General features: G+C 48.8%; 1 protein-coding gene across 1 annotated transcript in view; it reads left to right on the top strand.

Moving 5' to 3' along the window:
- Nucleotides 1–20,216, top strand: part of adgrd2 (adhesion G protein-coupled receptor D2) — a 415,295-nt gene that overhangs the window by 48,241 nt on the left and 346,838 nt on the right. The window lies entirely within an intron of this gene.

The following is a 20,216-nucleotide window of genomic DNA, read 5'->3' as shown; positions in this document are numbered from 1 at the left end:
AATGATTGTATGTCAAACACCATTTATGGGTTCAAAAAAACAAGAATTGGGTGCACAAGTTGAATTTCATTTGGCTCTTCTCTAATCCACAGTGTCAAAATTATACATACAGGCTCAAATATACACATAGACCCCCACTAATGTTTGGCTAAATGTCCGTTACCAAGCTCGTCGGATTCCTGTCATCTTTGTCTCCAGTGGCACTGTTTTTCACTGTAGACAGGGAGTCCTTTCATATTGCTTGGTGCATCCTTTGTTTTAAGCCATAAATTTTGGCTTTTGCCTGTATTTCCCTCCAGATTTGACCTAAGATTATGACTGGAGCTAAATCCAATACTTCTGGATCCTCTGCTAACTGGGCTTGCAAACGATCTTTGGTAAATCCTGGGTTCCGTGGTTCTGAACATTATTACCTTACCTCAAACTACTAGAAGTATGCCTGCTACTTGGATCCTAATTTGCTGACAAATGGGATTGCATACCTGCCATATTGGATTTTGCTCATACAGGGGATTGTGGGAAATGTGTGCCTGCTACAGATGCACAGACATCCTCAGAAAGTAAACAAAAAGCTCAGAATGTCAGGATTACCTGTTGTGTCTCTGGATGCTTCAATAACAGTGTCAGGGTTAAAGATTTGAACTTCTGTGTTTTTCCTAAGAATGCAATGCTTAGAAACAAGTGGATTTACAGTATTCACAGCCGCTGCTCCTTCGCATTGAAAGGAGCCAGCTGAGGTGGTTTGGGCATCTGGTAAGGATGCCCCCTGGACGCCCCTTACCAGATGCCCCTGGACAGAAAGGGCAGGAAATAAGTGAAGGTTTATTAAGTTCAAGTCAACATAAACCCACCAAATCTGCAGCAGCCAGAAAACTTAAATGGTAGACACACCAGTGTTTTTTTTTCTACTCAAATCACTCTGTTCCTCTGTAGATGACACATGGTCACAGACGTCCATCCATCCAATTTCTTCCGCTTCATCCGAGGTCGGGTCGCGGGGGCAGCAGCTCAAGCAAAGCCGCCCAGACCTCCCGATCCACACACACCTCCCCCAGCTCCTCCGGGGGAACCCAGAGGCGTTCCCAAGCCAGCTGCGAGACACAGACGTACACTCATGAAATTACATAAATAAGAAGCAGGGTGCTCTGATCATTTCCATATCAGCTGGTGCAGTGTCCAGCAGGCCTCGCAGGTATGTCCTGCCCAACACGTGTGTCTTGTGGATGGTGTGCTGCAGGACTGACACCACGTCATGTGGTACAGAGCTCACGTGAGTGACATGACACTCAGATTGCTCACTGCGTGTTATGATCTGACAGTCTGTTTCAACCTGGGGGCATCCTGTCAATGTGCACACCGTGCGTGTGCTCGTTTGCTGCAGCCTGTCGCCACAGCAATATATGTTTTTATTTATGTCAACCATGAGGACAGCAAGCAAACATGCACATCACAGGTGGCAGTTGTTAGTTCCTGTCCATCCAAATATGTGTTGTCTAGCCGTGACGTCCAGATCCACAGCTCCCCACATCTGCTCCTGTCTATGGCCACACCTCCTGTCAGTTTAGTGCACACACCAACTCACTTTGCAAACTGTCTTTTTGCAAAGCCACACTCGTGGAGCACTTAATTCACATCCAGCCCAACAGTGATTGTCTGCAGATTGTTGTCGTGTTAATAGTGCAACTGGCCACACATTTTCTAAGTACCGTGCGAGCAGTGTTAGATGTGCATGCATGTCACCTGGAATTTGGCCAACACCTGGCGCGAGAGTGTTCAATGGGTTCACATAGCGCACACTCTGTCTTTCAGCCGTGGTGTGGTCAAATCATTGTAGCAACAGGTGTATGAGGCCTTGGATGCAGCTACTATGATTTTACACATTTTGCATACGATTCCTGTTTCATGCGCACTTAATGTGCAATTTGACCAAATTCACACTATGTGTGAAGGGGACATCTGATATCATCTTGTCCATTGTGGTAATGAATCTGATTTCTTTGGATTTCAGATAAAGTCACAGGGCCAAGCTTTTGTGTCTTTTTGTGTTTTTGTGTTATCTGTGTGTCTTCCCTGGCTGGATGTTTCCTGCCTGGGCCTTGTCTGTCCCTGTCTCTTGGTGCTTGGTGTTGGGCGTAACACAGTCTGGGCCACGTCCATTTCTGGATCATTCCATACACGTTTCATGTCTATAGCTCATCACCAAGATGTATTTAAGCCACACTGGTTGCACTTGTGATTCGCCTGATCGTTGCACCTTGTGCCTTCGCTTCTAGCTCTGAGTTGTGTGTTTTTCCAAGTCCTGCTGCCACGTAGTGTTTTTGACCACCTGCCTGTTTGTACCGACCATGTCTTTGCCTCATGATTCTGATCTGTTTGCTCGTTTTAGACTGCCTCACTGTGTACCGGACTCCACTAATGGCGCTTTTCTACTTCATAAAAGTAGCAGTACTCGGCACTACTCCGCTCGTCTCTACTCATTTTTTTTTGCTTTTCCACTAAGGTTAGTACCTAGTACCAGGTGCTTTTTTTAGTACCTGCTCAGGAGCGATTCCAAGCGAGCCGAGCCGATACTAAAATGTGACGTCAACAGGCTGCTGGCCACTGATTGGTCAGAGAATGTCGTCACTGGACGAGTCATGAGCGCGCCGTCTGAGACGAAAAACAAAACCTGCCATTTTTAAATAGTCATAGCGGCATTACAGCGACTGTCCTTTTCTTTCATTTCACGGCGAGTTTTTTTTTTTTTTTTTTACTCCCACAAAACCACACCGTGGTCTGTGCATGAGTTGCGGACGTTTGTGTTTGGTGGCAGAGGAGAGAATACAGAGAAGTGGATGAAGTGATCCGAAATAAGAAAATCTCCCAGTCTTTGGCCGCGCCCGGCTCACTGGACATTACAGCAACATAGAGAACAGCTGAAAAAGCGTAAAAGTGATTACAGGACCACAACGACCAGAGTAGGTTGGGCCGTAAGGGCTGGAAACGGTTCGACTGCAGGACCACTGTTTACGGACACCGACCGGCGAGCACCAGGGGGCAGTGGCCGCAACTCGGCTTTGTTAGAAGCGACGGATGGTAAGTGTTTTTGTGACTGTAGTCTGCTTGAAAGCACCATTTAACGTTACTTATCCCATTGGTGGGAAGCACACTTTAACAAACGAAGATTGTGAGTCTAAACTTGTGTTAAAGTAACATCGTTGTCTCATGTATACAGACACAGTGAGCTAGCTGATTGCTAACTAGCGAGCTAACTAACTCCGTGCTCCGCTGTAAAGTATTAACGTCTGACAGAAAAACACCTAAAGTCAGCATGACAACAAACATGTACATTTGACTCATTTAGTGCCATTACTGTGATGTTTTTTGTTTTTTTTTTGACATGTCCCCATTTTGTGTTTTTGTTGAAGAATCCAGTTCCATAAGCGAGGAGGGTTCGACCACCAGCTTCAACATCTGTATCAACATCCAGCACCACACAGCAACGTGTCATCACAGGTAAGAATAACATCAGATAACTTTCCCAAATACCATATATATACAGGGTGAGCCCCCCGCTTCACAAAAAAACAAAAACCCAGAACCCATAAATATTGTAATAAATCCCACAAAGGTCCAGCAAATTTTGCAGGACCTTCCCAAAGTTTCAGTTATCTTGGTCACTTTGCATAAAAAGTCATGTTCTTTCAAAATGATGCTCCAAATGGTCTGATTTCATTATTGTCCAGGCAAGAGAAAAAGGAGCCTGTTCCAGCAGGAGAATCTGTCCATTTTGAGTGATGTTGAGGCTGAAGCTGAACTGGGCCCAGTGTGACTGACTCATCCGACTGATACTTGAGGAAGCAACGGTGGTGGAAGCTGCATTTAATCAGGCATATCTTGGCGTGCTGGGCCACCTTTGCATGCGATGCGTGACCGGGGCATGTGACCTGCACCCCCACCCCAGACTACAGACACATGAAACTTTTGTATAGTTTGTGTTGCTTCTTTTTTTTTTTTTTTTTTTTGCTCTTTTTGTTGCAGTAAACAATTTGACTCATGTGACTGTATCATAATTTGTCATTTCAGGCTGAGTCAACAGTAAAAATCATTTTGTCATTGATGTTTTGGTGCAATGAAGGTTCATTTCTAAGAATTTTTAATTTGGGTTTTTGCCGCTCCAGAAGACACTGCACACTACACCTGGCTGAATCTTTACAAAGATGCTGGAATAACCATGTGTAAACTGAAATTTTACCAAATGGTATTTAACATAAACAAAAATGTTTAGTCACTTCAGTGATAGCACCATTACATCAAGGAATTTTGAACAACCAGTTTTACTGTCTGTTTACTTCAATTTACATTTGACCCCATTAAATGTAAAACTTATTTTACTACTGGTATATTAAAAAACTCAGATCTGTGTGCTTGGGGCATTTAATAATCAGGTAAAAAAGGATCAGGGTTGTTGTGAAAGTGTAGTGACACGGACCCACAACAGGGGGCGCAAATGAACGGTCAATAGATGAGCCAAAAGGTAACAATTTAATGTGAAACGTGCACAACGAACATACAGACAATCTCAGAATATAATTACAGTCAAATTACAAAGGTGACGTGTGGGCAGGCTCGAGGATAGAAGACGTCTGTCCTGAAAAGAGCCGGAACCACACGATTTCCGCCCCCACAGAACCTGGTGAATACTGGAGCCGCCAAGTCCAGAATTCCCAGGTGATCACCGTTCCCGACTGTCGGATCTGGTACTGCTGGCGAAGAACAAAGACAGTCAAGTGTGGGTGTGTGTACACCCAGTAACAACAGCGGTGGGAATGCCACCTCCACCTCTCACTCAATATGTTGCAGAGTACCGCAGTGATTCCTCAGGGGAAAAGAGTGCCGTCCTGCACTCACTCAGCCTCCACAGAAAAAGGAACCGGTACTCCTGCAAACACTCACAATATACAGATATATTGCAAAAGACACAAACGGCTGAGGATATTACCTCCAATGAAGTATGATATCTCGGCGATGAGGTGGAGATGACGTCTGGTCTTTATGGAGTGCGATGATGAAGAATGTGTGACAGCTGTCAGGAATTAATGAGTGACAGCTGTCACTCCCGGCTGTGTCCGTGGCGGCAGCGCCCTCTCGTGCCTGAAGCCCGCACTTCAGGCAGGGCGCCCTTTGGTGGTGGGCCAGCAGTACATCCTCTTCTGGCGGCCCACACAACAGGGCCCCCCCCTCAACGGGTGCCTCCTGGCGCCCAACCAGGCTTGTCCGGGTGTCTGCGGTAGAAATCGGCCAGGAGGGCCGGGTCCAGGATGAAGCTCCTCTTCACCCAGGAGCGTTATTCGGGTCCATACCCTTCCCAGTCCACCAAATACTGGAACCCCCGGCCCATCCGACGGACGTCCAGGAGCCGGCGCACTGTCCAAGCCGGCTCCCCGTCAATGATCCGGGCAGGAGGCGGCGCCGGACCGGGTGCACAGAGGGGTGAGGTGTGGTGAGGCTTGAGTCTGGACACATGAAAAACCGGGTGGATCCGCAGTGAAGCTGAGAGTCGGAGCTTCACTGCGGCAGGACTGAGGATTTTGAGGATCTTGAAAGGTCCAATGTACCGGTCCTTCAACTTGGGGGAGTCCACTTGGAGGGGGATGTCCTTCGTGGACAGCCACACCTCCTGCCCGGGCTGGTAAGCAGGGGCCGGGGATCGCCGGCGGTCTGCATGGGTCTTCGCCCTCGTCCGGGCCTTCAACAAGGCAGAACGGGCGGAGCGCCACACCCGACGGCACTTCCGCAGGTGGGCCTGGACCGAGGGCACACCGACCTCTCCCTCCACCACGGGGAACAACGGGGGCTGATACCCCAAACACACCTCAAATGGCGAGAGGCCGGTGGCGGAAGACACCTGGCTGTTATGCGCATACTCGATCCAGGCCAGATGGTTACTCCAGGCCATTGGGTGCGCGGATGTGACACAGCGGAGGGTCTGTTCCAGTTCCTGGTTGGCCCGCTGTGCCTGTCCGTTCGTCTGTGGATGGTACCCGGACGAGAGGCTCACGGTGGCCCCCAGTTCCCTGCAGAAGCTCCTCCAGACGTGTGAGGAGAACTGGGGACCACGATCTGAGACGATGTCGGTGGGTATCCCATGCAGACGGACAACATGGTGGACCAGGAGGTCTGCTGTCTCCTGGGCTGTTGGGAGCTTGGGGAGGGCCACGAAGTGGGCCGCCTTGGAGAATCGGTCCACTATCGTGAAGATGGTGGTGTTGCCCTGGGACGGCGGGAGGCCCGTGACGAAATCCAGGCCGATGTGGGACCAGGGGCGATGAGGCACAGGAAGCGGTTGGAGTAGTCCTTGGGCCTTCCTGTGGTCAGCCTTGCCCCTGGCACAGGTGGTGCAGGCCTGGATATACTCCCGGACGTTGGCCTCCATAGACGCCCACCAGAAGCGCTGCCGGACAACTGCCACGGTCCTTCGCACCCCTGGATGACAGGAGAGCTTTGAACCGTGACAGAAGTCCAAGACTGCAGCTCTGGCCTCTGGTGGGACGTATAAACGGTTCTTCGGACCTGTACCTGGGTCCGGGCTCCGTGCCAGGGCCTCCCGAATGATCTTCTCCACGTCCCAGGTGAGGGTGGCCACGATAGTGGATTCCGGCAGGATGGGCTCCGGTGGATCCGACAGTGCAGTTTTGACCTCCTCTTCGTGTACCCGGGACAAGGCATCCGACCTCTGGTTCTTGGTCCCGGGGCGATAGGTGATCCGGAAGTCAAAACGCCCGAAGAACAGTGACCAGCGGGCTTGCCTGGGGTTCAGCCGCTTGGCGGTCCTGATATACTCCAGGTTCCGATGGTCAGTGAAAACCGTGAACGGCACAGACGCTCCCTCCAACAGGTGTCTCCACTCCTCAAGAGCCTCTTTCACCGCAAGGAGTTCTCGATTGCCGACGTCATAGTTCCGTTCAGCCGGGGTCAACCTGCGTGAAAAGTAGGCACATGGGTGAAGAACCTTATCAGTCTCTCTGCTCTGGGACAGCACGGCTCCTATCCCTGAGTCAGAGGCGTCCACTTCATCCACGAACTGGCGGCTAGGGTCGGGCTGCACCAAAACTGGCGCAGTAGAGAACCGTCGTTTCAACTCCTTGAACGCGGCTTCGCACCGATCCGACCAGGTGAAGGGGACTTTTGGAGAGGTCAGGGCTGTCAGGGGGCTAACTACCTGACTGTAGCCCTTAATGAACCTCCTATAGAAATTAGCGAAGCCAAGGAACTGTTGCAGCTTCCTACGGCTTGTTGGTTGGGGCCAATCTCTCACTGCCGCAACCTTGGCCGCGATGCGGAAGTTGACTGCATAAACGGCTGCGCTCTCGCGTCCCTGTCTCATTGACAGCAGCACGGTTGAAGCGGTCTCTCCTCCGTTAGGGTGATCAAACACTGTTCTGAACTCCCCCACAAACCCAGTGTATGCTGATAACAACCGTGAGTTCTGTTCCCAGAGCGCCGTAGCCCAGGCGCGTGCTTTACCCCGAAGCAGAGCAATCACATAAGCTATTTTACTAGCATCTGATGCGTACATGACGGGACGTTGTGCGAAGACGAGCAAACACTGCATAAGAAAGTCCGCGCACGTCACCACACAACCTCCGTACGGCTCAGGAGGGCTTATGTATGCTTCAGCGGATGGTGGGAGGGGTTGTTGAACCACCACTGGAACGTTCATATTCTGCACAGGGTCGGCAGGAGGACGAGCTGCAGCAGCGCCCTGAGCGCTCGCCGCCATCTGTGCGGAGAGAGCCTCCACCCTGCGGTTCAGGAGGATGTTTTGCTCGGTCATTTGATCCAACCGAGCCGTAAAGGCGGTGAGAATGTGCTGTAGCTCACCAATCACGCCTCCTGCAGACGCCTGCGCTCCCTGCTCTCCCATTGGTCGTTCAACAGCCGGGTGACGCCCCTCGGAGTCCATGATGCTGGCCGAGATATCCTGTTGTGAAAGTGTAGTGACACGGACCCACAACAGGGGGCGCAAATGAACGGTCAATAGATGAGCCAAAAGGTAACAATTTAATGTGAAACGTGCACAACGAACATACAGACAATCTCAGAATATAATTACAGTCAAATTACAAAGGTGACGTGTGGGCAGGCTCGAGGATAGAAGACGTCTGTCCTGAGAAGAGCCGGAACCACACGATTTCCGCCCCCACAGAACCTGGTGAATACTGGAGCCGCCAAGTCCAGAATTCCCAGGTGATCATAGTCCCTGACTGTCGGATCTGGTACTGCTGGCAAAGATCAAAGACAGTCAAGTGTGGGTGTGTGTACACCCAGTAACAACAGCGGTGGGAATGCCACCTCCACCTCTCACTCAATATGTTGCAGAGTACCGCAGTGATTCCTCAGGGGAAAAGAGTGCCGTCCTGCACTCACTCAGCCTCCACAGAAAAAGGAACCGGTACTCCTGCAAACACTCACAATATACAGATATATTGCAAAAGACACAAACGGCTGAGGATATTACCTCCAATGAAGTATGATATCTCGGCGATGAGGTGGAGATGACGTCTGGTCTTTATGGAGTGCGATGATGAAGAATGTGTGACAGCTGTCAGGAATTAATGAGTGACAGCTGTCACTCCCGGCTGTGTCCGTGGCGGCAGCGCCCTCTCGTGCCTGAAGCCCGCACTTCAGGCAGGGCGCCCTTTGGTGGTGGGCCAGCAGTACATCCTCTTCTGGCGGCCCACACAACAAGGGTTATTTTTGTCACATATCAAGAAGATATTAAACAAGCTGTAAATTGATCTTAAATTGGGAAAACTGTCTCAGTGTTGAATGCAGGCAAAATTCATTATATGCATGTGTACAATGACAATAAAAGGCTATAAAGAATGTCTATAAAAACAGAATTGTGGGAGTTTGGAGGCTGATTCTTTCTGCACAATATGACTCCTTTAATAATTATCTTATTAGATTTCATATTTTAAATTTGTCCATTGAACATTAAAATCTGGATGAAAAACAAACGTTTTTAATGTGTTTTAAGCCTGTCCGAGTTCAGTGACGACGTTAATTAACGGTCATTAAAACCAAATCAACATTTTGTGCGTGAACGTCAGTAAACGCACAAACTCCCACATTTGAGATTTAACAATAAGTTATCAAAGCAAGTTACTTTGGTAAAAAAGTATTGACATTAACATGTTTATTGCTCTCAGAAACACGTCTTTATTTACAAGTCACTGACATCAAAACAAAATGGAGCAAAGTGTGACTGAAGGCGTGATATGTGCTGTCATTAATCTAAATTAACGCTTTATTTTGACAGCCACAATTTTAATAGTTAACAGCGACAGCTTATTTACGAGCTACTTAGGAAGCTAACAATTAGCTTACCGTCATGCTTTGCCTCTTCGTCTCTTTAGCAGCTTGTATCTTCTCATCTTCATCTTCATATTGTTGTATGAATTCCCAAAGTCTTCTGTACTTCTCAAGCGTGTTTTGTCTCGCCGCCGCTTAAAAACTCACACAGCAGTAAACACAAAGAGTCCGACATTGTTTATGTTTGTGTCGCGTATAAAACGACGTCACTGCAGTTTGCTCTGCTGACCCCGCCCACGTTGAAGAGGTACCTTTTGTAGTAACGCACCTGGAACCAAACCGAGTAGAGCTGAGTAGAGTAGAGCCGAGTAGTGCTGGAGGTTTGTAGTAGAAAAGCGCCTTAAGTAAATCAGTAAATGCCTTATTTAAACCAGAGCTACCATGTTGAGTCCTGTACTTATGTCCAGGCATTTCTGTCCGACATCACTGATAGAACGTTCAGGCGAACAATGGACACTGCGGACTGGAACGTGTTCCAACAGGAGGATCACCTCACCGCATTATCTTCCAGTATCAGTGACCTCGCCAAACAACAGGATGCATTCATGACCTCAGTGAGCCTGCAAATCGATCAGCTAGTAACTGCTATATCTCATCAGACCTCATCTGTCTCAGCCTCCATCCACCAACGACTTCTGGGACCGAGTGTTGCCCCGCTGGCGACTATCGCAGCTCCCACTTTTTGCAACCAATTGTCATGACCCGAGCATTTCTCCGGAGAGTCGGGAGATGTAAAACCTTTTCTTACCCAATGCGAACTACACTTGAGTTAATGTCAGCAATGTTTCTGTCCAATCGGATGAAGATAGCATTCATCATAACTCACCTGACCGGCCAGGCAGCAGCATAGGCTTCAACAGAGTGGAGCAGGCAATCCCCAGCATGTGCTTCTCTCCAGGCGTTCCAGACCGCTCTTCTCCAGGTTTTTCAGCACACATCACCGGGGCGAGAGGCTGCCCGTTCCCTGATGCGGCTTCGGCAAGGAAGCAGACAAGTCGCCGATTAGGCTATCAAATTCTGAGAGTGAGTGGAAATCAGCGGCTCTCCAAGATGTGTTTTTCCAGTGCCTCTCCACTCACATCATTGCTATCGATCTTCCGGAAAATTTGGATGAGCTCATAGCGCTTGCTATCTTCACTGATCACCGGCTGGTGGGCATGTCTCGGTGAGACATGCGCCTACCAGCTCAGCGCAAGGAGATGCCTCCTGCTTGTCATGTCGGATCATCACATTCCGGTTCCTGCCCTCCCCGCAATTCCTCCAAGGAACCCATGCAGGTGGGTCGCACACCACCTGGGCCTGTGCTTCTACTGTGGGCAGGCAGGGCATGTGGCCACTGATTGCCAATCCAGGGGTGCCCCCGTGTGGTCAGGATCGGAACTGCGAGTGAGTCAGAATTCTATTTCTTTGGTTACGCTGCAAAATGTGATCACAGCCAAATTCAGCTCTGAAAATTTCTCCCTGTTCCATGCCAGTTTTCATTAATTCTGGTTCAGACGCGAATCTGATGCAATCCTCGCTCGCCAGGTCCCTGCACTTAAAATTATACTGCATGTCACGTATACTGTGGACGGCCATGAGCTTGGTCACATAACTCACCGCACTCAGTCGGTTCAAATGATTATTGCAGGAACTCATTCTGAAATGATAAGCTTTCATGTGTTTGCAAAAGTGACTCACTCAGCTATTTTGGGGCATCCCTGGTTAAAAGAACATTGTCAACAGATAAATTGATCCGAAGGACAGATCAGTTCATGGGGACCAGCCTGTGTGGGGTGCTGTGTTTCCACGGCAACCAAGATTGTTCCTTCACCTAATCCCGATTTAAACGGGGTACCTCGATGTTATCATGATATGGCTGGCAGAAGTTTACAGTAAATCCAAGGCTAAATCACTATCTCCACACCGAGCATATGACTGTGCCACTGAGTTACTTCCAGGTGCAAGCCCTCCGTGGGGCAAGCTGTTTTCTCTGACTGCTCCTGAATGCACCGCAGTGAACGAATATATCCAGGAATCTTTGGAGGCAGGCTTGATTCGTCCCTCATCCTCACCAGCAGGAGCGTATTTTTTCTTTGTAGAAAAGACGGACAAGTCACTGCTTCCTTGTATTGACTATCGCTGACTTAATGACGTCACTATAAAGAATTGTTATCCCCTGCCTCTGATTGCCACCACTTTTGAACTACTAGAGGGCACCACAATCTTTACAAAGCTTGACCTCCGCAATGCATACCATTTAGTGTGGATCAGACAGGGAGATGAATGGAATACGGCATTCAATACTCCCACCGGCCACTACGAGTATCAAGTCATGCCATTTGGTTTAACTAATCCACCTGCCATATTCCAAAACCTGGTCAATGACATCCTATGCAAGTTTTTGAATAAGTTTGTATTTGTGTATTGAGATGACATTTTCATCTTTTCCTCCAATGAAGAAACACACATAACAGGTGCGTTTAGTTCTCGAGACACTGTTGAGAAACCAATTGTTTGTAAAAGCAGAAAAATGTGAATTTCATAAATCCATAGCTGCAGTACGTGATTGGGTAACCCCGAAGAACAGTAAGGAGGTCCAAAGATTCCTAGGCTTTGCAAATTTTTACGGTAGATTTATTTGAAATTTCAGTTCAGTTGCTCCTCCACTGCATAGACCTTTCACTGGTCACTGGAGTGTGATGAGACATTTCGGGTCCTAAAGAGGCACTTCACCTCGGCCCCAGTTCTATTCCTCCCTGACCCCGCCGGACAGTTCATGGTCGAGGTGGAAGCTTCGGACGTTGATGTCAGAGCATTCTGTCTCAAATTGATCCTGCAGATGGGAAGTTACATCCTTGTACTTATTTGTCCAAGAAATCGTCTCCGGCCGAACGTAATTACATCGGCGACTGGGAACTGTTGGCGGTAAAAATCTTGAATACTCACGCTCGGCCAAACAGCTCAAATCCCGGCAAGCCAGGTGGTCCACCTTCTTTCGTCGCTTCAACTTCATCCTGCCATACCGGCCTGGCTTGAAAAAATGGCAAGCCTGATGCTCTGTCTCGGCGCGAAGACCCATCAGAGGAACCGTCTGTACCCAGTACTGTCTTGCCCGCGTCTTGGTTCATCTCCATGACCACCTGGTACATTGAGAATAGGGTATGGTCCACTGCACTTAATGTTCCCAATCCTCCCAGTTGTCCACAGGGGAAGTTGTTCGTCCCAGACTCAATACGGGGGGAGGTCATTTGTTGGGCTCATGAAAGTTGTTTCGCTTGCCATCCAGGCATTAAGAACTCCGCACACATCATCCAGGAGACGTTCTGGAGGCCTCAGCTGAGCTAGCTCACAACTGCTTACCCTCTGCATCCACTGGGTACTCTCTGTTCCACATGTCCCATGGTTTTCAACCACCTCTGTTTCCTTCTGCAGCCTTAACCTCCCATGTGCCTTCGGCCTTGTCCCTCATCCTCCACTGTCGACGGACATGGGAGCGGGCCCCTCGGGCCTTAATGCGTGCATCAGCTGCTTACAATGTTGCAGCAGACAGGAAGAGGTTGCAAGCACCTGATTATTCCCCTGGACAACGGGTCTGACTCTCTACATGCCATCTGCCCATCTGTGGCCAGGCGAGGAAACTCTCTCACAGATTTGTTGGGCCGTTCCTCATCATGAAAGTCATAAATCCTGTTTCTGTCCACCTTCAGTTGCCCAGGTCATTGAGGATTCACCCCACCTTCCACATCAGCCAGGTGAAGCCTGTCCACACCATTCCCTTGTGTCCTCTGGCCGTTCCCCCACCGACCGCCCGGTTCATGGACGGCGGACCGACCTTTTTTTGGTGTGGTGCTTCTTGGGGTCTCGGCGGCATGGGGGTGCAGTACCTGGTGGACTGTGAGGGGTGCGGGCTAGACAAGCGCTCATGGGTTCCCTCCTGTTTCCTCCTGGAACCAGACTTGATCAAGGACTTCCATGCTCAGCATCCTGGTTCCCCTGGGCCGTCAGGTGCCAGCCGTTAGGAGGGGGGTCCTTTTATGTTCTGTGTTTGCTCTTGTCATCAGCCATGTTTTGATTTAAGTATTCCATCTATCCATCCATCCATTTTCTTCCGCTTTATCCGGAGTTGGGTCGCGGGGGCAGCAGCTCAAGCAAAGCCGCCCAGGCCTCCCGATCCACACACACCTCCCCCAGCTCCTCCGGGGGAACCCCAAGGCGTTCCTAAGCCAGCCGAGACATGTAGTCCCTCCAGCATGTCCTGGGTCTTCCCCGGGGCCTCCTCCCAATGGGACGTGCCTGGAACAGCTCTCCAGCAAGGTGTCCAGGGGGCATCCGGAAAAGATGCCCGAGCCACCTCAACTGACTCCTTTCGATGTGGAGGAGCAGCGGCTCGACTCCAAGCTCCTGCCGAGTGACCGAGCGCGCAGCCACCCTGCGGAGGAAACTCATCTCGGCCGCTTGTACTCGCGATCGCGTTCTTTCGGTCATGAGCTAAATCTCATGACCATAGGTGAGGATCGGAATGTAGATCGATCGGTAAATCGAGAGCTTTGCCCCCCTACTCAGCTCTCTCTTCACCACAATGGTCTGATACAGCGACCACATCACTGCAGATGCTGCACTGATCCGTCTATCGATCTCACGCTCCATCCGTCCCTCACTCATGAACAAGACCCCGAGATACTTAAACTCCTCCACTTAAGGCAAGGACACTCCACCGACCTGAAGAGGGCAAAGCACCTTTTTCTGGTTGAGAACCATGGTCTCGGATGTGGAGGTGCTGATCTTCATCCCGGATGCTTCACACTTGGCTGCAAACCGCCCCAGTGCATGCTGAAGGTCCTGATTTGACGAAGCCAACAGAATCACATCATCCGCAAACAGCAGAGACGAGATTCTGTGGTTCCCAAACCAGACCCTCTCTACACCCTGGCTGCGCCTAGAAATTCTGTCCATAAAAATAATGAACAGAACCGGTGACAAAGGGCAGCCCTGGCGGAGGCCAATGTGCACTGGAAACAGGTTTGACTTACTACCGGCAATGTGAACCAAGCTCCTGCTGCGGTCGTACAGGGACTGGATAGCCCTTAGCAAAGGACCCCGGACCCCGTACTCCCGGAGCACTCCCCACAGGGTGCCACGAGGGACACGGTCGAACGCCTTCTCCAGATCCACAAAACACATGTGGACCGGTTGGGCGAACTCCCATGAACCCTTGAGCACCCGATGGAGCATGTAAAGCTGGTCCAGTGTGCCGTGACCAGGACGAAAACCACACTGCTCCACCTGAATCCGAGGTTTCGACCATCGGTCGAATTCTCCGCTCCAGTACTCTGGAATAGACCTTACCGGGGAGGCTGAGGAGTGTGATCCCCCTATAGTTGGAACACACCCTTTGGTCCCCCTTCTTAAACAGAGGGACCACCACCCCGGTCTGCCAATCCAGAGGCACTGTCCCTGATTGCCACGCGATGTTGCAGAGGCGTGTCAGCCAAGACAGTCCCACAACATCCAGAGACTTAAGGTATTCAGGATGGATTTCATCCACCCCAGGAGCCTTGCCACCGAGGAGCTATTTAACCACCTCGGTGACTTCGGCCCGGGTAATGGATGAGTCTGCCTCTGAGTCAACAGCTCCCACCCGCACAGTAAACAGTGCTGGTGGTGGATTTAAGTATTATTTTGGATTTTGTGTTATCCGTGTGTCTTCCCTGGCTGGATGTTTCCTGCCTGGACCTTGTCTGTCCCTGTCTCTTGGTGCTTGGTGGTGGGCGTAACACAGTCTGGGCCACACCCATTTCTGGATCCTTCCACACATGTGTTTCCTATCTATTGCTCATCACCAAGGTGTATTTAAGCCCCTCTGGTTGCACTTGTGATTCACCTGATCATTGCGCCTTGTGCCTTCGCTTCTAACTCTGAGTTGTGTGTTTTTCCAAGTCCTGCTGCCACGTAGTGTTTTTGACCACCTGTCTGTTTGTACCGACCACGCCTTTGCCTGATGATTCTGATCTCGTTTTGGACTGCCTCACTGCGTACCGGACCCCACTGAGTAAATCAGTAAATGCCTTTTTAAACCAGAGCTACCGTGTCGAGCCCTGCACTTGTGTCCAGCCGTTTCTGTCCGACTTCACTGATACTAAGGTAGACTAAGCATAATATCCCAAACCGGCATGAACCTGGTGAAGGAGCCTTCCAACAGGGCGCAACGGAGCCCTTTACTGACTGCTCATTGTGTGCTTTGTGTCAGACTGTCAAGACAAAAGAAGCCATAAATCCCAGGTGGAAAAACATAATGTAAAGATTCGCAATGTGGGTACAAAAAGCAGAATATATATATATGGATTCCAAAGACTTGGATGAATTCCAAAGGGAATTGATAATGATAGAATATACAGTGGGACTGGAATCAAGGCTACATTAATTAACTACAAGCAGTGTACCTGTATATTGATCTGTGATGAGATTTAAATTAAAATTAAAGTTTAAAGTTATTTGTATATTTTCAAGTTGTGGATTACATAAACTTGGAATGTGTACAGTGCCTTGTAAAAGTATTCAGCCCCTTGGTATTTCACAGATTTTAATGTATTTATGCCATTTCAAATACAAAAAAACTAAATCGGGCTTCTCAGTATAAAAATTTCTAAAATTATCTTCCTTAAACTCAAACTCAAACTAAATCTTGATGTAAATTAATCAAATTGATGTAAATTAATTAAAAATATAAACGCCAAGATGAAGGGTTGCATAAGCATTGGGCCCCTTTGGTATAATGTTTGTAAATAATCAGTTTTACTGTTTTCTTTTGAAAAGTCAGGGGATGGATACATGAACTTTTCCAAGTCACTGAATATGTTTTGGACTTTATTTATATCAGTTATGAAGAAATACAAACAGTACAGCACTCTATGGTAAATCTGTGTGGAGAAGACAGTTCTCAAAAACTGACAGACTGTGCAAGAAGGAGAAGAGTGAGGAAAGCCACCAAGACACCCAGCAACCCAGAAGAAGTTACAGGATTCTGTGGCTGTGATTGGAGAAATTGTGCATGGTGCATGTATTGCATTTTGTATCCCCAGTTATACAGCTTCATGATGCAATGGTATAGAGGAGGATTTTCTTTACAAAAAAAAAAAAAAGATCTGAAAGTTCAGCTACAATTTGCCAGAAGGTACATCTGAGATGCAAGATTTGATGATTTGGTGAAAGAAAATCCTCATACAAATTAGAGAACAGGTAATTTATTTTCTTGGCCTCTGCTTCTCTGGTGTATCTCTTCAGCTGTTTGTTTGTCTGGAATTTAAAGTCCCACAGGACCTTAGCCCTGTCATTCTCAACCACCTTTGGTGGCGTCTACCATCGGGACTTTGAATCTCTTTGCGGCACAGTTGTTGCTGTACATGATTCCAGATATGTGGATGTCCCTCTCAGTGTACACTGTCTCAGTTCGCATCTTGTATCATGCTGTTATGTGTTGGACTGTCTTTGGGGCACATTTGCACAGTCTACAACTTGGGTTGTGTCAGCTGTTGTAGACTCCTGCCTTTATGGATGTGCGGTACTTAAGGCTTGTTCTTGTGCTGCCATGATCACAGCCTCTGTGCTGTACTTTAGGCTGGTCTTTCTAACCACTGATAGGTCTCCTTGATGTTAGCCACTTCCACATATGTTGATGTTACATCGCATGGAGGGGCTTGGTCTTCCATGATGTTTTCTCTTCCTACTCTTTATCACCATCTGCCTTCAGCTCTCTGAGGCATTCTTGTAGCAACTCATCTTTCTGATGTATTCATGAATGCTCCTCATCTCATCCTGGATTGTGGCTCTGACACTGTCTAATCCTCTCTCTCCCTCCTTCCATTGCTCATAGAGCCTCAAGATGCTGGATTTTGGGTGGAAACCTCCGTGCATTGTGAGACGTTTTCATGTCTTGACATCTGTGGCATCTATCTCCACCTGTGGCCAATTCATTATCCCAGCTGGGTATCTGATAGGTAGGACATACTATGTATATATGGTTCTGATCTTATTCCTCAAATATAAAGAAAAAGCATAGCACACTGAAAATATTGATGTCCTGCCGCTGTTTTATTTCATAATAACGTTTCGGCCAAAGGCCTTCGTCAGATTGCAGCTTCAGTTGGACCAAGTGTTCAAAATTGTTTGTCAACCCAGGTGCTCAAAACCCCCTCCAACGAGTGGGAGGTCCCAAGAGTGATGACACCCAGTGATTTCAGCCCATTCTAAAAATCAGAAGACAATATTATTAAATGTTCATCTTAAATTGAAGTCAGTTGTTGTGTGGGCCGCCAGAAGAGGAGGTACTGCTGGCCCACCACCAGAGGGCGCCCTGCCTGAAGTGCGGGCTTTAGGCACGAGAGGGCGCTGCCGCCACGGACACAGCCGGGGGTGACAGCTGTCACTCATTATCTCCTGACAGCTGTCACCCATCTACTCTACATCATCTCACTCCATAAAGACCAGACGTCATCTCCACCTCGTTGCCGAGATATCGTACTTCTATGGAGGTAACATTCTCTGCCTATATTGATTGATTCCAAGTGCTATTGTGTTGCAGCTGTCAACCAGAGGACCGGCGTGGGTCGCGACTGTTTCGTCCTACGTCAGATAAGTGGTTACACAGACGCTGCACGAGTGTGTGTTAGAGGTGGAGGTGGCATTCCCACCGTTGTTGTTACGGGGTGTACACACACCCACACTTGACTGTCTTTGCTCTTCGCCAGCAGTACCAGATCCGACAGTCGGGGACGGTGATCACCTGGGAATTCGGGACTTGGCGGCTCCAGTATTCACCAGGTTCGGTGGCGGCGGAAATCATGTGGTTCCGGCTCTTCTCAGGACAGACGTCTTCTATCCTCGAGCCTGCCCACACGTCACCTTTGTGGATTGGCTGTTATCAGATACTGAGATTGTTTGTATATTCGTTGTGCACCTTCACAACATTAAATTGTTACTTTTTGGCTCATCTATTGACCGTTCATTTGCGCCCCCTGTTGTGGGTCCGTGTCACTACACTTTCACAACATCAGTGTTGAGTCCATGAGGAGTGAGAGTCTTCAAATGGTGGATATCTGATCTTATTCCTACCATTGAGCTGGCTTGTTACATATCTTACCTTCTGGAGGTATCTGGTTGTAGCTTACGTTCTTGCATCTTCAACATGGTTCCCATTGGCTTGTGGGATTCCCAGGTACTTGTAGCTGTCCTGTATGCCTGCCATCCTGCCTTCTGGCAACTCCACCCACTAAGTCCTGATCACCGTCCCTCTCTTTGACACCATCCGGCCACACTTGTCCAATCCAAATTACATCTCGATATCCTTGCTGTAGATCCTGGTGAGGTGGATCAGTGAGTCAATGTCTCCCTTACTGTTGGTATGAAGCTTGATGCCATCCATGTAGAGGATGTGGCTGGTGGTTACTCCACTCCTGAAGCACTATCCATAGGCATTCTTTGTGATGAGTTGGCTGAGTGGGTTGAGGCATATGCAGAACAGGAGCGGGGACAGTACATCACCATGGCACTTGATGGTGACTTGTGCAATTGCCTTGGAGTTGGCCTCCAGTGATGTCTTCCACAGTCTCATTGACTTCCTGATGAAGGTTATCAGTGCACTGTTGACCTTGTATAAGGCCAAGCAAGCAGTGTACATGTGTGAAGCATTGAGTCATAGGCTTTCCTGTAGGCCATCCAGGGTGTGGTCAGATTAGTCGGCAAGTCCGGGTGTACTGATCCTTCAAACAGTAGCTGATGCTTTGACCCTATGGAATTGTTTCCAATGCCCTTCTGAGCTATGATCATGCGTTCACTCATGTGTTTACTTAGCTTTGTTGCTATAATGCCTAAAGTTCCTGGGTGTGCACATAACAGAGGATCTCTCCTGGACCACCAGGAAATCAATGTGAACATGTTTTCAAGAGAGTATCACCATAAACCTGCATTTCATCTTATTCTACACTCTTTACCTGTATTAATTGGACCTGTTTGAACTTGTTACCTGTATAAAAGACACCTGTTCACACACTCAATCAATCACACTCCAACCTGTCCACCATAGCCAAGACCGAAGAGCTGTCTAAGGACACCAGGGACAAAACTGCAGACCTGCACAAGGCTGGGATGGACTACAGGACAACAGGCAAGCAGCTTGGTAGAAGACAACAACTGTTATAATGATTCATTAGAAAGTGGAAGAAACACAAGATGACTGTCAGTCTCCCTCGGTCTGGGATTCCATGCAATATCTCACTTTGTGGGGTAAGGATGATTTTTGAGAAAGCTCAGAACTACACAGAAGGACCTGGTCAATGACCTGAAGAGAGCTGGGACCACAGTCACAAAGATTACATTAGTAACACATGATGCTGTCATGGTTTAAAATCCTGCAGGGCAGCAAGGTCCCCCTGCTCAAGCACATGTCCAGGCCCGTTTGAAGTTCACCAGTGACCATCTGGATAATCCAGAGGAGGCATGGGAGAAGGTCATGTGGTCAGATGAGACCAGACTGGAGCTTTTTGGAATCAACTCCACTTACCATGTTTAGAGGATGAGAACAACCCCAAGAAAACCATCCCGACCGTGAAGCATGGGGGTGGAAACATCATACTCTGGGGTGCTCTTCTGCAAAGGGGAGACGACAACTGCACCGTATTGAAGGGAGGATGGATGGGGTCATGTATTGCGAGATTTTGGCAAACAACCTCCTTCCCTCATTAAGAGCATTGAAGATGGTCATGGTTGGGTCTTCCAGTTTGCCAATGACCCCAAACACACAGCCAGGGCAACTAAGGAGGGGCTCTGTAAGAAGCATTTCAAGGTCCTGGAGTGGCCTGGCCAGTCTCCAGACCTGAACTCAA

Source organism: Thalassophryne amazonica, chromosome 5 (genome assembly GCF_902500255.1).
Source record: "Thalassophryne amazonica chromosome 5, fThaAma1.1, whole genome shotgun sequence".
NCBI lineage: Eukaryota > Metazoa > Chordata > Actinopteri > Batrachoidiformes > Batrachoididae > Thalassophryne > Thalassophryne amazonica.
The sequence above is the reverse complement of the archived record's forward strand: the minus strand, read 5'-3'. Positions and strand labels throughout refer to the sequence as shown.